The sequence below is a fragment of the Apis cerana genome, linkage group LG2 (genome assembly GCF_029169275.1).
Source record: "Apis cerana isolate GH-2021 linkage group LG2, AcerK_1.0, whole genome shotgun sequence".
In the NCBI taxonomy this organism is placed as follows: domain Eukaryota; kingdom Metazoa; phylum Arthropoda; class Insecta; order Hymenoptera; family Apidae; genus Apis; species Apis cerana.
This window is the reverse complement of record NC_083853.1, coordinates 10718104-10738332: the sequence shown is the minus strand read 5'-3', so window position 1 is coordinate 10738332 and position 20229 is coordinate 10718104. Positions and strand designations below refer to the sequence as shown.

General features: G+C 45.2%; 1 long non-coding RNA gene across 3 annotated transcripts in view; it reads left to right on the top strand.

Annotated features, from left to right (window-relative positions):
• Positions 1 to 20229, top strand: part of LOC107996850 (uncharacterized) — a 125885-nt gene that overhangs the window by 34716 nt on the left and 70940 nt on the right. Inside the window, exon 1 of one of the 3 annotated variants that reach the window (XR_009828912.1) lies at positions 19592 to 19670. The exons of the other annotated variants lie outside the window; for them this stretch is intronic. This is a non-coding gene — a long non-coding RNA (uncharacterized LOC107996850). Of the gene's footprint in view, positions 1 to 19591; positions 19671 to 20229 lie in introns of those variants that run through there. 3 annotated transcript variants of the gene reach the window in all.

Here is a 20229-nt window from a genome sequence, read left to right as displayed (position 1 = left end):
CGACTCGGCATCTTTTAAGTCTCGTCCAACTGGCTACTCGTAAGGCCACCAAGAATTGCATCAATCGAACTCATCATCCGATAACATGATCTAGCGTGAAACAATGTACCAGATTAATTAACGAACGATAATCGAAACACAACTATACTTAAAATCCCATTACTTCAACAACTATTTCACGAAGTACAATTTGACTGTTGAATATCCTCGAGGATACCGGTCTAAAAATTCCTCCACCGATACGATTATACCGATTATTCGCCCGTTTATCAGCCATCAAACACCCTCCGTACGCCCCTCATAAATCCCTCAGATCCATCAGCCACACGATTATCCGGCCAATAAACGAATCGACCGGCACGGAATTCCTTGGAAATCGGCAAATTCACTTTCGCAGCCGAAGGAGATATTTCCTTGGAGGAGAGGGGAGAAGAAGGATTTACAGCCGAGTGGTTGGCGGCATTCGAATAAATTTGGCAAGTCCGAGGAGCGAGCGAGATGGTGAAAGAAATTTCGAAGGGATCGCTCGTTCGAGTCTCTCTAAGAAGGAAAAGGAGGAAAATCGAGGCGGGCTAATTGCGAGCCCCCTGGATGGAGGGCGAGAGCTGGAAAATCCTCGCCCGCATTCCACGTGGACACACGGACACCACGTCCTCAGCGTCCTTATCCGGAATGTAATTTCGCGTTGGGTGAAATTCTGGCGCGAGACGTGGCCGACTCGCCTTATTGGCCCCTTGCGCGGCTCGCCGACTGCTGCTGCACCTATAAAACTCGGCCGAGGCCGTTATTGCGACGAGACCTGCCACCACCTAGACGATCCCTCCAAACGCGGCATTCTGTTTCCCTTGGGCCGCGCGTCCAAGACAGGGATTAAGGAAAAATGAGCGGAAGATGAGAATTCGAGAGGGGTGGTTTATGAGAAGTTCCAGTACGCTCTTTCTCGAGGGCGTTGAAAATTTATTGCGGCCAATGCGCGGCCACAGTCGCAGATGCGTGATGGGAGGGAGGGACGTGTGATGATCGGGCAGAGTCGCTTTGTCGACGTTTGGGTCCATGGTTTGTTGAATCGATGGCAGGTGTTCCTTGGAGAGATTCCTGTTCTTTTTCCTTTTTTTCTAGGAGAATCGTTTCGAAGATTATAGGATCCGTTATGCGAGATTGCATGTATAATGATCCAATTATAACGTACAAGGCAACTCGTTTAACTGTATCACTTATCCTTTATTTCCTCTCCCATCGATTCTTCCTGTTGATTAGAACTTTTCATACGAGTATCTACGATGTCGAGAACGATTACGAGATCGTTTAATCGTTTAGCGTGTCTTGGATAACAAGATTCTGTATTAAAACATTAAGAAGATCGATTTCTCAATAATTCTATTCAGAATAGACGGCGGTGAAAAGTATCGAGACTTTGCCCATTGCGATCTTTCGTCGTAATAATAATTTCATCAATTCTGCGCGTTGAATTTCAGGGTTGGATCAAGAGCGACGACCCTCGACGGCGACCTTTTAAGCGCGATGGAGGGAGGGGGAGTGGTGCGCACGGTTATTTGGCCGCGTCGTCTGGTCATTTCATCAGGGCGAGGCGGGGAGGGCCGCGATGACGGGCCACGATGATGACTTTGATTCGCAAACACGCACCCCAATTACACACCGGCTGCTATCCGCGGCTGACGTCCGCCTCGCTAGCTGACCGTGCATTAGCTCCACCAACAATGCATTATTCAGTGCATACAACGTTCTGTTGACGTATTTGCCTGTTTCGTAATATGATTGCCGCGATATTATTCCCTGTGTATCCTCCACCCGCGGATGGATAAGTTGCCGTTTTATTACCGATTCCAAATATTAATCCGGCCGTCTATCGCTCCTCTGCCATTCGAGTTGGGCCGATCCTTGCATCCCGCGGATTCTCGTTTACACGAAACGCCGTGCGTGGATTACTCGATCGCGGAAAATTTATCCTATCCGATCGATCGTTGAAATTCTGCTTCTCCGACTCTTGGTCGGCTACTTGTTTGTTTACATAATGGATTATGCAAGCGAAACGTCGAAGAAAATTACGCGCGTATAATAATTTCTACTATTAATTTCCAAGTATTCCCGTTTGCGATAATTTCAAAACATTTTCTATTTTCGTGCCTCTCGTTAACGAGTCAATTTTTGTCCGGGCTTGTCGGACAATAATTCCTACATGCTTGTACATCTCTATTTATATATATATATACAAATATACACGCGTATACCGTTCGTATATATTCTTCGATCGATCATAAATATTTATCGAAAACACAATGTTCATTTACACAACAATGCCACGCGTATACAGGTGTAATAAAACACACGAAACAAACACATAGGCGGATCGTTAAATCCGCTCGTCAAAGGCCGGAAGAAAATTCGATTAACCCCTTGATGGGCTTCGATTCGATTGGCCAACCGCGAGAAAAAAAAGGAAAAGAAAGAAAGAGAGGAAGAAAAAAACAAACAAATCGTCGAAAACACAAATGGTCGGGCGTCGCACCGGTTGAAAACGATCATTGACAGAATTTCTATAACGCGGCCACGACGGTGAAGGGAGGGAACGCGAACGAACGATTCGCACGTATCCGATCCGTGACCGTCCTACAGATGTACACGTCTCTATTGTATTTTTGCTGCATGTGCCATTTAGCTTGCTATTCTTGGCTGAACTTCCGCGTACCTGCCTTGATTGACACGCCGCGGAGGCGAGCTACCGAGCGTCTTCTGTCCGCTAACCGATGCGCCCACCTCTCGCACCATCGATTCTCCATTTCTTGCCCGCGTCAATTAGACATCCCAACGAGGACGGGATGCCGTTACGAACAGAGATAATCGATCAACTTGTTGTTCGCTCGATCGTGAAAGCGAGGAAATGGAATTTGATAGGCCAGACGAGTTTCGTTCGAGCGAGCTATCGCTTATGCTTTCCTTTTCGATACCTTTTTTCTTTTCTTTTCTTTTGATCGATTTGTAGAATTTTAGAAGCGACGACGTACAAAAATCCAGATATCCCACGCATCGAGCGTTATCGTTAATTAAATTCGCCGATCTCTCGAGAAAATATTTTCACGGGTTATAAAAAGACCATTAAGACGGATCACTGTGTAAAATCGTTAATTCATACTCGATTTAACATTGCGATATTTAATACCACTTGCTGTGCGACGGATATGCAACAGATATTTATTACGATTAGAATTTTCAAAAAACCCCCATCAAACTCATCGAATATTCGATCGGCGCGATTGAAACGAATAAAGCGGGGAACCTAGGCGGAGATGGAGAAAAAATTGAGACATGAAAATTGCAAATGGAGCGTGCGCGGCGCGGTTTTTCGCCCGTCAAAACGCATCGATTCCCGGTTAATGCGATTCGAGATCCACCAGTGCCAGTCATCCGCCACGGTTCGCTCGAGTTTTCATTTTTTCCCCGCGTAATTACTTTAGAACGTTCACTGCGAGAGGATTGTCGGGGAAACGTCGAAATATCGGTGAAATTTCGCAAGGGGCGCGACCCCTGATGGTATGAATCCCTCTGCCCCCGCGACAAACGAATGCAAAAAAAAAAAAAAAGGAGAAAAAAGGAAAAAAGAGGCGTTGGACGCGATGATATTTGCGGGGCCCGGCCGCAAATATTTGCGTTGCGGAGTAGTGGCGTCCCGTGGTAATAACAAAGGAAAATAACACTACGAGTTCGCGCGTTCGCGTGACACGCAGAGAGTACGCCCTTTCGATCAAACCACGGCCACGCTTCTCCCAGTTTTTCAGACGACGTGCCACGCGATTACAAACTGGTCGCCGGATACATTGCACGCCAGACATATTTCGCGTTTGTTTTCCTTTTTTTCTTTTGCGTGTCTCTCGCGCGAAAGAGAGGAAAAATTAACGCGAGGAAATCGAGATTTATGATTTTTTCTTTTTTTTTTTTCCGAATTCGGATTTAATCAACGGATTGCTCCATATTTCACTTCATTTTGCTTCAAAGAAAATTACCGGATCGAACCTATTATACGTAAAACTTGGGAGAAACTTATAAAGATTTTTTACATTTTCACTTTAACGCAATTAATACACGTATTGTCCATAACGACCGAACAACTCAATTCCAAAAAGTGGGATACGATCAACGGAGAGAAATCCAATTAATTATGAAAATAATCGAAACGGTCGAAAAAGAGAAAGAGTATAGTTTTTATTCGATAACGATTCCAAAGCCGGAGTCCAACCATTCCAGTTCCGTTAAACTCTCGAAGCCAGGTCTATTTGCAGCGGTGGCCGCTGCGCGGTCGATTTAAATTAATAAAGCTAATCGAGCCATAATCTATCTGGCAGAGAGAAACAGAGAGAGAGAGAGAAAGCGTGCCTAGAGCAGCCGGATCCATTGTTGATCACGCGTGCTTGGAAATATGCAAATGAACGGGGGATGAAAGCGTCCCGACGCGGTGTCATCACTCAGCGGGGAAACGACGCCGCCGTCCGTCCATGCGTGCGGGCGCGGACTCGGCGGTGATAATGAAAATACCGCGATGCCAGCGGGCCCGGCTATCATTACGGTCATCAGCGGGCCGAGCGGCTCGATAGTCGATCAATTAAATAACCGTGGCCGAGGCGAAATCGATGCCGTGCCCGGCTCCGCTCCACGCCCGACAATCCCAATCCGAGCCCATAACCGAGTTTCTATGGGATTGGGAAATATTTTCCGCTCGCCGATGGGATAATGGGAGAGTAGAGTTGGTTGTTCGCGGGGTATTAGCATAGAGACGCGGGCATAGATCTGGGCTTTGGGTATGGGACTTTATGCGCTGGAAATTGAAATACACCGATCGTGGTGAAAGAAATTGATGGAGTTATGCGCGGCGTTTATTCGTGGACTTAAATAAGTGGATGGAGTCCGATCGTTTTTCCTCGTCGTTTAATAACGGGGATCGCAATTTTGGCAAGTTAATCAATAGGGTAATGTACAATCTTCGTGGCAGAAAAACTGGTTAAATCTAGTTAAAACACTTCTCGAACGATTATCTTATTGACGATATTCGAGTCTGTTCCAACGATTATTAAAATCAGGGGAAAGTAACAAGTTTTGATTTCGCGGTAATACGGTTCTCGTCCGGGGCGAGGGCCCCGCCTATTCTCGTTAAAGTGGCTTCTTCTATCATTTTCGACGATGATAAGCCGTTCTTACCGTTTCGCCCGCGGAAATCGTGGTAGCGCTTGAACACGATCGAACGCGATACGGATACGATACGCGTCCGTGAGGAGGAAGGTTTGCTTGATTTTTATTTAACGACTGGTTGCGAAGCCTCGTTGCGAGCGACGATAAATTACCAACCCGACCCGGCCGAGCTTCCAGTAAATAATGCTTCTTCGAACGTTCGTTTCCATTATAGCGTGGCGCGCGCGCGCGTATACTTTTTCGGCGTAAATTATTACGCCCCCCTCCCCTCCTCGTAGCCGTGGCTCGATCCTAGGCCATCGGGTCGATTGTAAAAACGGGCAATAAGGGGGCCGGCCAACAGCTATCGCGCTCGTTTCTATGCAACTTCTTCGAGGCATTACCTTGAAATACGAGCGAGCGAAGGAGGAGGAGGAGGAGGGAAGAGAGGAAGGGAGAGGCGAGAAAGCGCCGCGTTGAAGCAGCAATTGTAACGGGCCACGTGGCCTCTCCTCGCCGTAAATATTACACCCGGTAGGCAAACGGTGCCCGCCTTCCTTCCGCGAATTCGCCCGTGGAACGCGTCCGTGGATCACCGCCTCGTGAAACCGCGAATTTCGTTTCTTTGGCCTCGGCTCTTCTTCTCCGCTCTTCTTCATTCCTACGTCCTACGTGTAAGCGATTGAAAAAAGGGCGATTGAGTTACCTCGAAATAATTAGTTTGGCGGCCACTCGGAATTTTTACCGTAAGATGGTTTTATCGCGATGGTTAAATTAAGCCGGGAGATTTACGGTGGCGATGTTTATCGCCGTATATTATCCGAATATCGTATATTTCAGCCGAGGAAAGTGGAGTTGAGAGCAATCGACGTCTAATAAATTATAATGTCGATATATATATATATACACGGAGGAACGGTAGGCCAACTGTACCGCGCGTAGCGCATATTTTCTAAGAGGGAGGAATGTAAACTTCCTCTATGGAAACCGCGCTATTGCGAGAAACCTTTCATCCTCGATCTTCGCGTTCGAACTCGGCGTCGAAATTTTCGCTGAAATTTCCTCGAGAATCGAGGGGAGCAGGTTGGTTATCGCTACGAGGATCCATTCTGTCGTTCGAAGAGCGTTTATCTCGATCGACGTTGGTCGTCTATGCAGGATGTAGACGCGATTACCGGATGTGGATCCCTCATCCGGACGAGGGGAAGAGGGAAATTGGCGGGAAAAGGGAGAAAGGGATCCGCGTGAAAATCGTCTCTGCCTCGTCTGATGGCGACTTCTCGCGCGCTCCTTCTTTATTCGTCTAATTTAAATAAACCGACGGGAGGGTGGGGGAAGGGAAAGGGTGGAATCTCGTGCCGCTACACGCCCCTTGCTCCCTCTTTCCTATTCGAATATCACGCCGTTTCTTTTCCTTCCCTCCTTTCGCTCGTCTTTTCCCCGGCTGCGCGATGAGCGAAGGATTTACGGTGTTTTATTGCGGCGAGCGTTCATCTCGAGCGAATGCAAATTAAGATCTCGCTGCCCTCCGAGCTCGTAGACACGTACCGTGGCTGGAACGGTGAAAAGGAGCTTTTGTCTTCGGCCCTGGACCGTTCTTACGTGTACAATGCTCCTCTTTGTGGCGGGTTGTTACCGAGATCTATCCTCCTCCTCCTTTTCCTCCTCCTCCTCCTCCTCCTCTTCTCGCGTTCGTCGATCTTTTGTGGCTTTTTACCCTCGCGTGTGTACTTTCTCTTCGGTAATTTCCAGCTACCGAATCATTCGTCTCTTTCTCTTCTTTTTTTCTTTTTTGGTTTTCTTTTTGTTTATTAACTAGGGGAGTAATCGAGTCGATCTGCTTCGTTTATCCTTTTTCGCTAATTTGATATTTGGCTTATCGTTTATCGATGTGTAAGTTTTGTTTTCACGTTTTTAAGGATTAATTTCATTTAAATTCGAAGAATCGAAAAATCGTTTGGATTTAGAAAACAAAATCACGACTTACGAAAGATGATCCGAAGCAAATTTTATCAACGTTGATAAAAAGATTAAAAATGTGGGCTTATATTTTTCATCGGAGGGAAAAAAAGAAGAAAAACCAGGACCGAGGTAAAAGCGAATTCAACAGCGGTGAAAAGAGCATAATATGCGCAAGGTGTGCATATTTCTGGAATCTCCGCCGGCTGAACATCGACCAACCCACTAAACTACGCCCGAGGAAGCAACGGTGCAACGAGTTTCTGCGTTTCTGCGAGATAGACGAATAATTCAGGCTGCAATTTTAGGCTCGACCGAGCCGCGTAATAAACCAGTTTATACGCGTATTAAAGTCGCGCTTTTTCGCCGGCCAAGAATCGCAATATGATAATTGCACGAAACATGCACGCGCGCGCTACCCGACTAGCCTACTTTCTAATTCCGCAACGCCGCATGCAGAAGCCTCTCAAATTTCCTCTTCGAAGAAAAAGAAAAAAAAAAGGAAATTTTCTCGAAGAAAGTAACTCGAAATCTCGAAATAAATTTCTCTTATCGAATCGTTTCTAAGATTTTAACGAGAAAGGGGAAAAATAGCGAAAATTAATGATCGTGGAGATGAAAGAGGATCTTTACTTAAGAGAGTTGTCAGGCAGGAAATTGGAGGTTAAAAAATGTAGAAGGCTCGCGGAAGGGGTCGAAAGGGGTGGATTAAAAAATCGTGGAAGAGGCGTGTGTACCGAAGAATGTAGATTCTCAAAGAGCTGAGAGAAATTCTGAGGATGTTTAGAGAAGATTACTCGCGAGGAGAGATAGATGTTCAAAAAAAAAAAAAAACTGAGACGGAAGACCTTTTTCGGACGAGAAGTAGAATTTTAAAGACAAGGAAGATCTCGAGGCGTTTTCTTGAAAGATTGAAGAATCTTCCCGGCAAAAGAGCGGAGAAAAATAGTAGAACTGTTAAGATTGAAATTCTAGAAGAAGAAGAAAAAAAGAAAAGAGAAGAGAAAAATCCTAGAGTAATATCTCTGCGAAAACTGTAGAAAAAGAGAAACCAGGATCGCGACGCGGGAATCGCGGGCGGCGAAAGCGTAAAAAAGTTGTCGCATCGTTTCGATTTCATCAGAAACCCACTCTGAAAGGCAGGAATTGGCCCGTAATTACCTGATGCCCAGGCGCATGACAATCATAATATATGCATCGCGGTGTTTTTCGTGACGCGCTCGTCATGTGTTTCTCCGTTTTTCGATTCGCGAACTGTGTGCGCACGCCATATGTGCGAGACTCTCTAAATACGGGTGGAACTACGGTGGCCGCACTACGCTGGCACCCTATATTTTCCAAAGGAATGCGTTTCCCAAGTGGCACGTGGCCTCGATTAATCGCTGCATATGGAACGAAAGGATTGGCCTAGGAAAATTAAACGCAACTGTCGCGGTGGGCCAGAGGCGGAGGTAATTCGTAGCCCTGGCCGCGGCTCTGTCAACGATCACGTCAGTTTGCCGGGTTTTTCGAAGGGTCGATGCGGCATCATACGGCCACGGAGGATAAATACTCGTGGCGGGAAAAGGGGTGTCGCGATTGGGGATCGAAGCGAATGTGTCATCCGGATCGTGCTCTCGTACTCGAAACCTTTCGAGGGATTCTCGACGCTGACCGATCGCTCTTCATGCCCTGATAATCCTGAACCGGGGATCCGAGGGATCGAGGGGAGGGTTGAACGCGTGCGGAGCTTCGATTAATGCGTTTCCGTGAACGACTGTTGTAATTCCTCGCGACTTAAACTCGTCAAACATCGACCGGCGGTTTAATTAACGATGGGGTGGTTATCGGGGGATCTCTTGTTTTCGGGGAAATAGTTTTCCGGTTGATTTCCGGGGGTCGGTTTGTGAGGGATCATCCTGGTCTTGTTGAATCTTGTCTTGTAGATGTTTCCATTTTTTTAAACTTTCAAAAACTTCGAAAAAATTCTATTTATATTAAATACGTTTCCTCCCAAAAGCGAGAGTCGAAATTAGCCGGAATTAAATTCATATTATTTAGGACTAGAAATCGAATACGCGCAAGTATTAAACTTTACCTGTTTCCACGAGTGATGAAAGAAAGAACGGATCCATCCGTTCATCCATCGAGCGGAAATCCTGTTTCGCGATCTTCGAATACAACACGATTACAAGCATCTCTGACAACCTTCGTTTTTCCCATGTCAACTTGAACACGGTCCAAGGAACTACGAGGAGCGACGTTATTTGGAAATCCACGGGCATCGTACATCGGGCGCGCAATTATCGCGATCGTCGTGGAATTGATAAGCGAGTGCGTGCCGCGGAGGCACGCAATTAACGGGTCCCTTTTTCCCGTGAAACGATTCGCAATAAGAAGGTGGAAGTTACGAGTGTTGCACGCTGAAACAGTTCCACGGAATTCATTGGCTCACCGTCCAGTGTGCTAATGGCTCTAATCCTCCCAGCGTGGAGGATTATTACGCGTAGGAAGCGGCGCAACGATCGTCTTGGATCGGATGTTAACTGGCGGCGATTAACGTCGCAACAGGGGCGTGCGCTTGTTGCGCGGCTCGTAGGAGGAGGGAAACGAGATTCGAAACGAATGACGATCGCACCGGATAACGAACGGGGTTGGACGACGAAACGCGGTTGGAAACGCGGTGATTGAGTTGTCGGGGGAAGTGTTGCGGTTTTTTCCACGGTGAAGAGAAAGAGTCGCGAGCCGTGGCGAGCTTTGAAATCGCACTACTGTAATTTGCATTTATAGTGGTATAATTGGTGCAGGAAAGAAGATACGTGTGTACGTGTGTGTGGAACGTGTCGGAATTATACTTAATATACTTGAATAATAAGAAAGTGATTTTGATGAAGTTGTAGCAAGTTTTTAAAGCTGTGATTATAATGATGTAGCAAAAAGCATATGTAGAGCGCGTTATAATATTGTATTAATATTTAAAGAGAGGGATTAAAATGGGAATAAATTTGTATAAAATTATACGAGGATCGGGTAAGAAATTTGGAATTCATCGTTTAAATAAATAAATAATTATCGGTATAAGTGGAACGGGGAAATGAATCCTCGCAAGTGGGTCATTTTATTGTGTTTTCATTATACGGTTAATTTATTCATACGAGGAGAAATATTCGATCAAATTAACAGAGGCCGGATACATCGTATCGGGTATATCATTAACCGATTAGCGCGACCGTGTTCGTAAATTTAATATTCGCATACGACGAGCGTATATACGTTCAATCGCGAAAGAATTCCACTCGATGACTGCTTGTTCATCAAAACCATCGATTGGAACCTCATCGACTTATCAAACCCCCTCCCCTTCCGGTGGTTAACCCTTTCAGTCTGGCCAAACACAACAGAGAAATCGGTAAGTTAAATCGTTAATTTATATTCATCGGATACAAATTGAATATTGCGTTACACCGCGATAGGGTGGAACGACCCCCGAGGCTCTTCCACTTCCCCCCTCCCAACTATCATTTCCATCGCGTGAAATTCTGCCACGAACGACGAACCACAGGAGGTTCATCGAGGTGACGAATAGACCGTGTCGTTTCGATAATGCGTTCCACCGAACACCAGAGAATGGTCGTTTATCGACATTGCGACATCTAAATTGTCATGATAATATATATATATATAGAGAGAATCTGGCCAAATTCTCTCCTCCAAGAGAGAAAAAATTGCAGACTCTTTTCGACAATTGATGTTTATCGTTGGGGAAATTTCAGAGAGTTTCGAAACGATGGAGCGTTTGTCCCTGTCGAACGATTTCTTGCGGTTGTCGTTCCCTTGGGAACGCGTTAAAAAAGAAACGATACCGACGATATTGTTCGTAGAGTATCGTAATGACGTATCTTTTATATTCCTTTTTTTTTTATAGGAAAGAGATGTCGCATGAATCATAATAATAACGTCGTCGGGTATTTTTTTAAGCAACATCTAGCAAGTACCTGTTTATCGAGAATCCTCAAGGGTGAAGGAACAAAGAGTTACTTTCGACTCATCGCTCGAATAATTTACTAAAGATTTTCTAAAGATCGATAATAACGAGTACAATTTTTAGAAGATCTCTTAAAAGACCCGGGTCGCAAATATTGAGAAAATAAGAAGTGAATTAAGAAAAAAAAGAAAAGATTCAAAGATCCTTCCTCTCCATCTTCAGCGTCCCAATACCCAATACCACAAACCTTATTATACCTTCCGTCGACTTCTGATCGATGACAGACCCCTAATACCACCTCTCTCCACGGTAATCCAATGTCGTAAAACTCAAACAGTAGCTTCAAAGGCAAAACCGGCTCTCCTCAACCTCTCTTTCTTTCTCTTTCTCTCTCTCATTCTCGAGGAACCATCGAGGAGACACGCGAAACGAATCGAAACCAACCCAGAGCCAGAGACCTCGAGGAGAAAGGTGGACGACTTCCTCCTCCTCCTCCTCTATCTCCTCCACCTCCCAACGTTAAAAAAATGCGATGCTATCAGCCACTGACCCGAGCATCGCGCTTTGATTATACGTTCCTCCACCAGAGAGATTGTAGCACCGATGTTCCAGAGGAGGACGGATCCTTCCACTCCCTCCCCCGGAGTGAAAATTACGGCAATGTACGCGCGAGTGCCAATCCCCTCCTCTCTTCTCTCCTCCCCCAATCGTCTTTTGTTGCGGCGGAGGAAAGGAGACGGTTGAGTCCACGGATGAGCATAGAGTTCCCGGATAATTTCAGCCCTTTTGTAAGTCGTTGTGCACGACTTGGTGGGCGTGCGTCACTCTGGCGAGGAGCCACGCGAAGAAGAAGAGACACGCTCGTCGCGTGTGCCCATCCGTGCGACGCAACGTGTTATGAAACGCGGAACGTCACTGCCCTCGCGGACTATCTTGCTAATGAGGGGTTCTTCCGCCTCCTCGCGGCCTCTCTCTCTGTCCTCCTCCTTTTTTCGTTCTATCCCGCTTCGGGCTTCGAGCACGCTTTCTTACGTTTCCTTTTGCTCGCGTTCGACGAATGCAATGGCTTTAATTCGCTTTAAAGAGTTTGAAAGTTGGATTAGGAAATGATGATGGTCGAAGCAAGAATTGTTGTTCTCTTGCTTCTGAGCTTGGAATGAGGGAATTGTGGGAACGAATCGAGACGACGATGTAATTCTTTGATCCGTAATATTCGTACGTTATTAGAGCAGGGTAGATTCTTTTCCAAGGGAATTTGGGAGAAGAATCGTGTTGTACGAACGTTTTGGAACGGAGTCGTATTATTTCCCCTGGGAATGAATGTTAAATTCCTGTTTCCTGGTTTTCGAAAGAGGACCTTCAGGAATATACTTCAAAGAATGTTTCGCTGCCTTTGGCGGAGGCAATGCCCTTTTGTTCTGGTTTTCGTCCCATTCAGCAAGGGTCGATGAAAGGATTGAAAAGAAAGGGCACTGACAAAGGTGGTGGGCGTGCACGGGTCGTATCCGCGTCTTCGTTTTCAATAAGAACGTAATCAACATTCGTAAACATGCAATCGAAACGAGCGCATTCTGATTCCGTCTCGCGGTCAATGCCCGAAAATCGTGGAACGTGTTCATCACGCGAAATCCATCGCTACCCCTCCCCGATCGTTTAATTTCAACAACGAGCAAAACGTGGAGCAAAAGAGCTCGAACAAAATTTCGATTTTCGAACAAGAAGAATTTTCGAACAAATTTTCGTCCATCCGTTCGTATCACTCTCTTTCCGATCCAGATCCTCCTTTCTAATTAACTTAGCCTTAGCTTAAGGCCTCGTCCGAGAAAAGACGGAAAAAGAAGAAGGAGGAGGAAAGAGTTCGATAAAGGAAAAAGCTTTCGTCTTCGCGAAACGAATCGAGATGGTTTACCCAGGTGGCTGTCCAACCTCGAGCCAACCCTAATTGAAGAGAAGTTGCAACCATTGCAGAAATGATTAAACTCTTAAGGCGAGCGAGTGGAAATACGTGCCACTCCGCTTAATGGAACCACGATGACGTGTTTCCACCTATCCGCTGTAATAATTATCCGGTATTACCGACCTTGATGATACCTGTACTCGTCACGCGTTACTGGACGACGACACTCCACTCTCCCTCTTACCTTCCCCCCTCCTCCCTTCCCGTTAATTACAATGGGAGTTGTTCTTCGCAGTTTACTCGTGCTCGAAACGATAAACTGTGTGCATCGTCGAGTGGCAAATTGTGCATCGACGATGAGAGATTCCTTCGCGTTTGCGAATAATCGTGACACTTGTCGACGAGGAACGAGTAACGGGGGAGTAATGGGGAAATTAGGCGTGATGAATGATTGGATTATTTTGTTCGATTACTTCGAAGGTCGTGCGAAACAATTATTATAGAATTATTATAATTCTCTTGGGGAAATTGGCGTTGATCGAAAGTGATTCTATTAGAATTTCTATATTCATTCCGTTTGATGGAGAATGAGAAACAAGGAGAAATAGATCGAGAATTAATCATTGATTGTAATATTTCTCTCGGTTGGAGAAATTGAAAAGAGAAAATCGTGGAATGTCAAAAAGGGGACGATTGTTTAATTTTGCGAAAAAAAAATTATGGAACGCGAACTACAACAGGATATATCCCCGTCTGGGAACACGGACGTCAAACGGCAGAAGAGGAAAGAGCAAAAGAGGGTAAGAACGAGATAGATTTTGGATCGACACACCCTATCGTGTTACGATACCAAGTAACGAGATCATCCTTGATCTCGGATCGGCAGGTTGGAGAAAGAGAGAGAGAGAGAAGGCCGGAGGCGTCGTCAGTTTCCAGTTGCCAGCTCCGAAGACGAACGACCCCCACGGGAGAGGCGTAATTTCTCCGGATCCGGGGCTGGAAAACGCTACTAATTATAATCGCATTAGGATGGTTGGCGCCGCTACTCGAGTCGAACCGTGTATCCCCGTTCCTCTCTGCTCTCTCCGCGTTTCGTACGCCGTGTTTGCTTTAACTGTCTCCCCTCCTCCCCGCCTCCTGTGCTCTCCGTCTCCTTTCCACGTACCAATCACGTATCACGCGTTCCCGTTTTGCAAACACCAGCGGGCTTCTTCCTAGGATTTAACGCCGTAATGGTAAACGGTCGATATCGGTTGACCAAGAACGAGTGTATCTCCTCGAGCTAAATCGGAAGAGGGGAAATGCTTTTGAGGGGGATGGAGCGTTTGCAAATGGATTCTTTTCTTTTTTACTTATCTTTTTTATCGTCAGTGAAAAAATTCAATCGTTACGATTCGAGAATCTATCCTCCAAAGATAGATTCTCCCCCTTTATCCTAATAATCTCGGAGCGGCAAACCCCAGGCCGCAAGTAATCCTTCGAGGATCGTTCCGATTTTATTTCACCTTTACCGTGAAACTCAATCTCGGTCGATTCCCGCTCGATCGAAATCGAAGAAGCAGGCATCCGCGTCTTCTCGCCATCCTCGAGCCCGCTCCGTTTACAGGAGCAACCGAACCGTGTCCCGCGTCCCACCGGCGTCGTTAGTGTTTCGCGTGCGCTTTGACCGTGACCACGAAGCGTGGCGGCCGTGCGTGTGTCACTCGTGGTGACTCCTGGGCCCTGCGGATCGTTCTCCTACTCCGCCCAGAACGTGCACGCTTCGGCTTTGTCCCACCGCGGCTTTCCCTCGCGCGGACCACGAAGCGCGCGCTCGCTCCGACCACGTCGCAACTGCACCACCATCACCGCCACCATTGCCCGCCTCCTCCCTCTCCATCTTCCTCTTCTCCTCGCTTCTCTTCGTCTTGGTCGGGGACAGGTCAGTGGAACGAGGAGGAGCAGCAGCGCTCCTCGCACGGAGAAAGCTGTACGAGGACGCGTTCCCTCTAATCTCTTTGTTCGCGCAAAGTTCGCGCAAGATCCTTTGTGAGATTTCGTTTCGTTCGTTGGTTAATCGAGAGACTCGATCGTTTTTCCTTTTTTCCTATCCTCGCGAGAGAGTGGAATAAATAATCTATCTGTATCAAAGATACGTACATATATACTCTCTCGAAACGTCCAAACAAATCCGAATAAAAGCATCGTTCGATTCGAGACGATTCGAAGTGGAAGACACTTCGAGGGGGAATCGGAGCGGCGAAGAAAATTAGCTGTCGATTCGTTGCTCCCGTTCTTACCGCACCCAATGTTTCTCTTTCGCGAGGCCGCTATTACTACGTGACGCGCCGTCCCTCCCCTCCGCTTCCTCTCTCGCTCTCGCTTTCTTCCTTTTGCACGGTGCATCAGCTGCACCACGCCGTAGCTGCACCAGCGTAGCGGTACTGCTAACAGCTACTGACGATTTATTCAAGAGTGAAAATTAGGGTCGGCCTCCCGTCCCTGGCCGAAAGGCCATTACCACCGACGATTCCGGTCGTCATTAGCTCCCTCCCCCTCCCCTGCAAGCCTTCTGTCCACAAACTTCACCCGAGCCGAATTATTAGGTTTACGATAGTTAAAAAAGGGTTCGAGCGATAACGACGCGTTCTTTCTTCGTTCTTCTTCGAGAATCTTCCGACTTCGGTGTACGGAGAATCCTGGTCAAATTGGGATGGATTTTTCCACCGCGATTCACGAGAGATATTGTTCGGGCGAATCGGTACTAAAAAGAAAGAAGCGAGGAGGAATGTTCGGTCCCCGTTTGACGCTCCATCCGCAATCGTCTGGATCGAGGCAAAAATCTGGAAGCAAAACAATTCCCAAGTTGGTCTTGAAGGAACGCCGGTTACGACACGCCGCTCGTAACGAGATCGAATTAAAAACGGAGCGAGCTCAGCGTCGAGAGATTAGATCTCGACGAGGAAACCTCCTAACCGAGCGGTCGCCTATCATTTAATTTACCATCCAATCCCCTCTGCGAAGTCGCGGCGTTTAACAACCGGTGCATCGACCACAGTGAGAGCGTGCGGCCTGGAGAGGATGGTCGTAACCACGGGTGGGACGAGGAAAACGAAAGGGAACCAGACGCGGGTAGAAACGGTAGCAACGACCACGACAAAGATGGTCCGCTGCAACATTTACCGTCGACTTCTATCCTTCCAGGGGTGGATGACTCGAGAGGTCGCCTCCTCCTCGATGCTCGACTACTGTTCGCCACATGGCCTCTCTTCTCTTCTCTCTCCCTCTCTCTTGCACACTCCTACGGTTCTTTTTCCCTTCTTCTGCCTCTTCTTCTTCTTCTTATTCTTCTTCTTCTTCTTCTTCTTCCTCCGCTCGTTCTCGTGTTTTCCATCGTCCCGGCTCGGTGCCGCGAGAGCCGCAATTATTGCCAGTATTCTCGGGCTGACGTGACGTGACACGCTCGGCCCATGTGCGCGGGGTCAGGCGCACGAGGTTAGCTGAAATTACCAGCGACCAGGCGCCTCCAAAGGAGGAACGACGTTGCGTGTACGCGTGCCGCTCTTTCCCGCTACTGCCAAGGCCGAGCAATGCTTGTTTGCTTGCTTTCTAGCTCCATCTCTCGATTTATTTTTTTTTCGATTGAATTCGTTTATTCGATTATTCGGGTTCCTTGAATCTCTGAATTTCGGATGAGCGATATTAAAAGGTATTTGATGATGTAGGTAGATAATTACTTTTATTATTTCTTCTGGCCGATTTTCTGTTGGAATTTATGATAAGATGTTCGCTCACTTGGCAATTCTTTTTTTAATTTCACTTGGTACTATCCGATAGTTGTCTATCGTTTGGCTTGATATTTTATCGAATCGTTGAAACGAAAGGAAAGGAAAGAGGAGATTCTCGAGGCGAAAAAGGTAGCGCGAGTTAAAAAAGGTGGGGGGGAGGAAAAGCTGGGAAGCTCGCGGTTTATTTACTGCGGCGGGAGGGAAAGCAAAGGAGATGGTAGCAGAGGAGGAACAAGGGGCCGTCGAGAGGGGTAGAGGACCGTGACTCGGCCGTGACATCGCGATTACGCTCGCACACCTGTGCCCGACCCCGCTTTGACTCCGAGCCCGCCACTTACTTTAGCGATCGTCACGTGCTCCAAGCAGCCAGCCACGCGTCTCCACTCTAAATGCATCGCCAATTAACTTTCTCTTGATATCTCGGCCGCTCTCGGCCCCAACTTGAACCACGTATGCAATTAACAAAATCGAAGATGAATGGCTCTAACGTAGGCGCAAATGAATTAATAAATATCGATATCGACACGTAGAAATTATAAATCGATCTCCATTCTAAAAAATTTCCTCGATTTCCTCAGTCTCCGAATGATAATCGATTCCCGAAATATAATATATTACAGGATCATGCGTTGTCGAAATCCATCCATCCATCGTATCGATTCGTTTGAAATCAATGAGAGAAAATTTTTCTAAAATCTCGAAACGGATCAGTCGAAAGGAACAACTGCATTATCCCGACCGCAAACCTCTAAGCACACTATGTATCCCGGCATTCTATTAAATTACACACAGTCTCGACTTCATCGTGGAGGCCACGTGGCAGCCGATGTACACGCTAACAGCATCGCGGCGCAACGATTCAATCGGTTTCCCATACAGAGCCGCGACAGAGCCGTTGCAGCAACACGCGTCGTCGTCGTCGTCGTCGTCCACCCTGGTTCTCGCGAGCCGCGGTATAAATTATCCTGCCCACCTCCCCCTCCATCCTATTGATTAATTCCAACCGTTAGCAGAAATTAAATCTCGCCATTCGCGGCTCCTTCATCGTACACCGTTGCTTGATGATCGGTATCTTTGTCCTCTCGATGTCGATCCTTTTTTAAGTTTCGAGTCAAATCCCCGCGCACGGAGACGTTTATAGTAGATTTTTATGCAATATGTAGAATGTGTTGTGAACACGATTGAAGAAATGAGGTTTAAGTAAAGAGATTTTTCTTTAAATATTATAATACTTGTATATTCTTATGTTTGAATATTTTTTTATATTTCTTTTTTTTGTATATTTTGTAGATTAAAATTTTGTATAATTTTGGTACGATAATATGGCACAATGAAATGTTAAAAATTGTGGTATTTAAACGTAAACAAAATCTTTCGCGCAGGATCGAGAAGGGTTTAAGGGAATTTTCGTTTAATCTGCTTGTTTTGAAGACTGTTGTTTGCGTCGCTTGATTTACTTTGCACGCTTTTTTGCAGCTTGCCCCAGTTTGTCTGACTAAACTCGTTAATATTCTTGGACAAAGTGTCATTTACTTACTTGTGACGAAATTAAGAGAATCACCACTTTAGCGCGGTCCGGTGACTGCAAGCCTTAATCGAGTTAAGGATTAATTGGCGTTAAAACTCGTCGAAACAAATGGATAAATTATACCTCGCAAAAAAATTACAAAATTTATAAATTTTATAAAGGCAATTAATAAACAAATTCAGATGCAAATGATACCGGACGAAGCGTCGTCGTCGTCGTCGTTGTCGAGAAGAAAAAACGAGGGGTTGGAAGCAAAGAGGGAGAAGGGAGCAGAAGCTGGCGCATGCCACAAGTGTGCCCAGCATCGTATCCTATTGGGTTACAACTCGACAATGTGCTCCTCTTGGTTGGCCGGTTTAGTGTTACAACTTCTACAAGCGAGAAGTTGCGCTATGGAAGCCCTAGGCCCACTGCGAAATGGGTGCACATTCCTGCTACCCTGGAGGGCTTGGGACGCGATCGAACGAGACACCTCGAGACGAATTAATCTCGCTACAACTCGTTCCATCTCGTTGCAGCGCTAATTAAGGGCAGCCTTAAAATTCGGACTCGGGGAAGCGAAAGAACCGAGAGGAGCTTCCCCTTGTGGAAAAAGCTCCTTTTTCTTTCTTTCTGAAAGAAGAAAGAACGATGGTTGTACGTGGTTGATGAAAAGCGTTTCAGCTGTTGTGATCTGGTTAGGGATGGTTTAGTGTTCAAGATGGTAATTTGAAAAGACGTAGGTAATTTTGGTGAGGTGGATTTTTACGTTGATTTTGAGGGTAAAGTCATGATTTATCGATGAAAATTTAGTTAGATTTGTTTTAGGAGTGTCTTGCGTGCTTTTTTAGTGTTTTTTTATAAAATGTTCGTTTCAAAAATAAAAAATCTTATATTTTATATATTATAATATATTATAATATAATGTAATATAATATAATATTATAATATATAATAATATATATATTATATATATAATAATTTATAATAATTAAAAATTTCCATTATAAATAATTAAAAAAAAGTATTTTAAAAGATATAATAAATAATAAATTTGGCTTTAACAAAATTAAAATTGTTAATATAAAAAAATTTATAAAAAAATTATTCTTTATTAATAATTAGAATATAAAAATTTATTATAACAATAGTAAATATATAATAACAATAATTAAAATAGTTAACAATGATCGAATAAATTACGTATATTTAAACAGAAACATTCGTTCGAACGAAAACATCGATTCTATTCTGTTTACAATCAGTTTAGGCAAGCTATTCTCGGAAATGTTATTCGTTTAGGAAAATATTCGCTCGAGGCACAAGAAGGTGACGCAGTTTCGTTTCGATTGCCGTACGAATAACATCGCGTTATAATTGCTCCGTAATTATTTCAAAGTACGTATTTTATTAGTAATATTTTAAATTTTTATTGTGCGTATATGCGTGTATGTGTGTGTGTGTACGTGCGCGTGTATGTGTGTGTGTGTATGCGTGTGTGCGTGTATGTATGTGTTTCATTAAACTAAATATGCAAATGCATCTTTAAGATCGTATTTTCTTGGTCGAAAAAAACAAAAGACATTAAATATTAATAATTTTGCATTATCCTTTTTTTCGATTTCTCTTTTGTTTTCGAGGAATTATAACGATAATACTCTTCAAAGAATCGCCTATATAAATGTTAATTCTCGAATCGTTGATTACAGTCGAATCACTTTCGATCCATCCATATTTGAATTGATACATGTAATTTTTATCGCCAGAAACACGGATCAAAAAAGTGACTCGGCTCGATCGAGCGAGAATTGATAATATTTTCTAACGAGACGTCAAAAAAGAAAAGAAAAAAGAAAAAACAAAGAAGAGAAATTTCGAAAAATCATAATTACATCGAAATTGATCTCGATCTAAATCCAAATGCCTCTCCCCCTGTCCTCCAATCCGTTCCACGGTT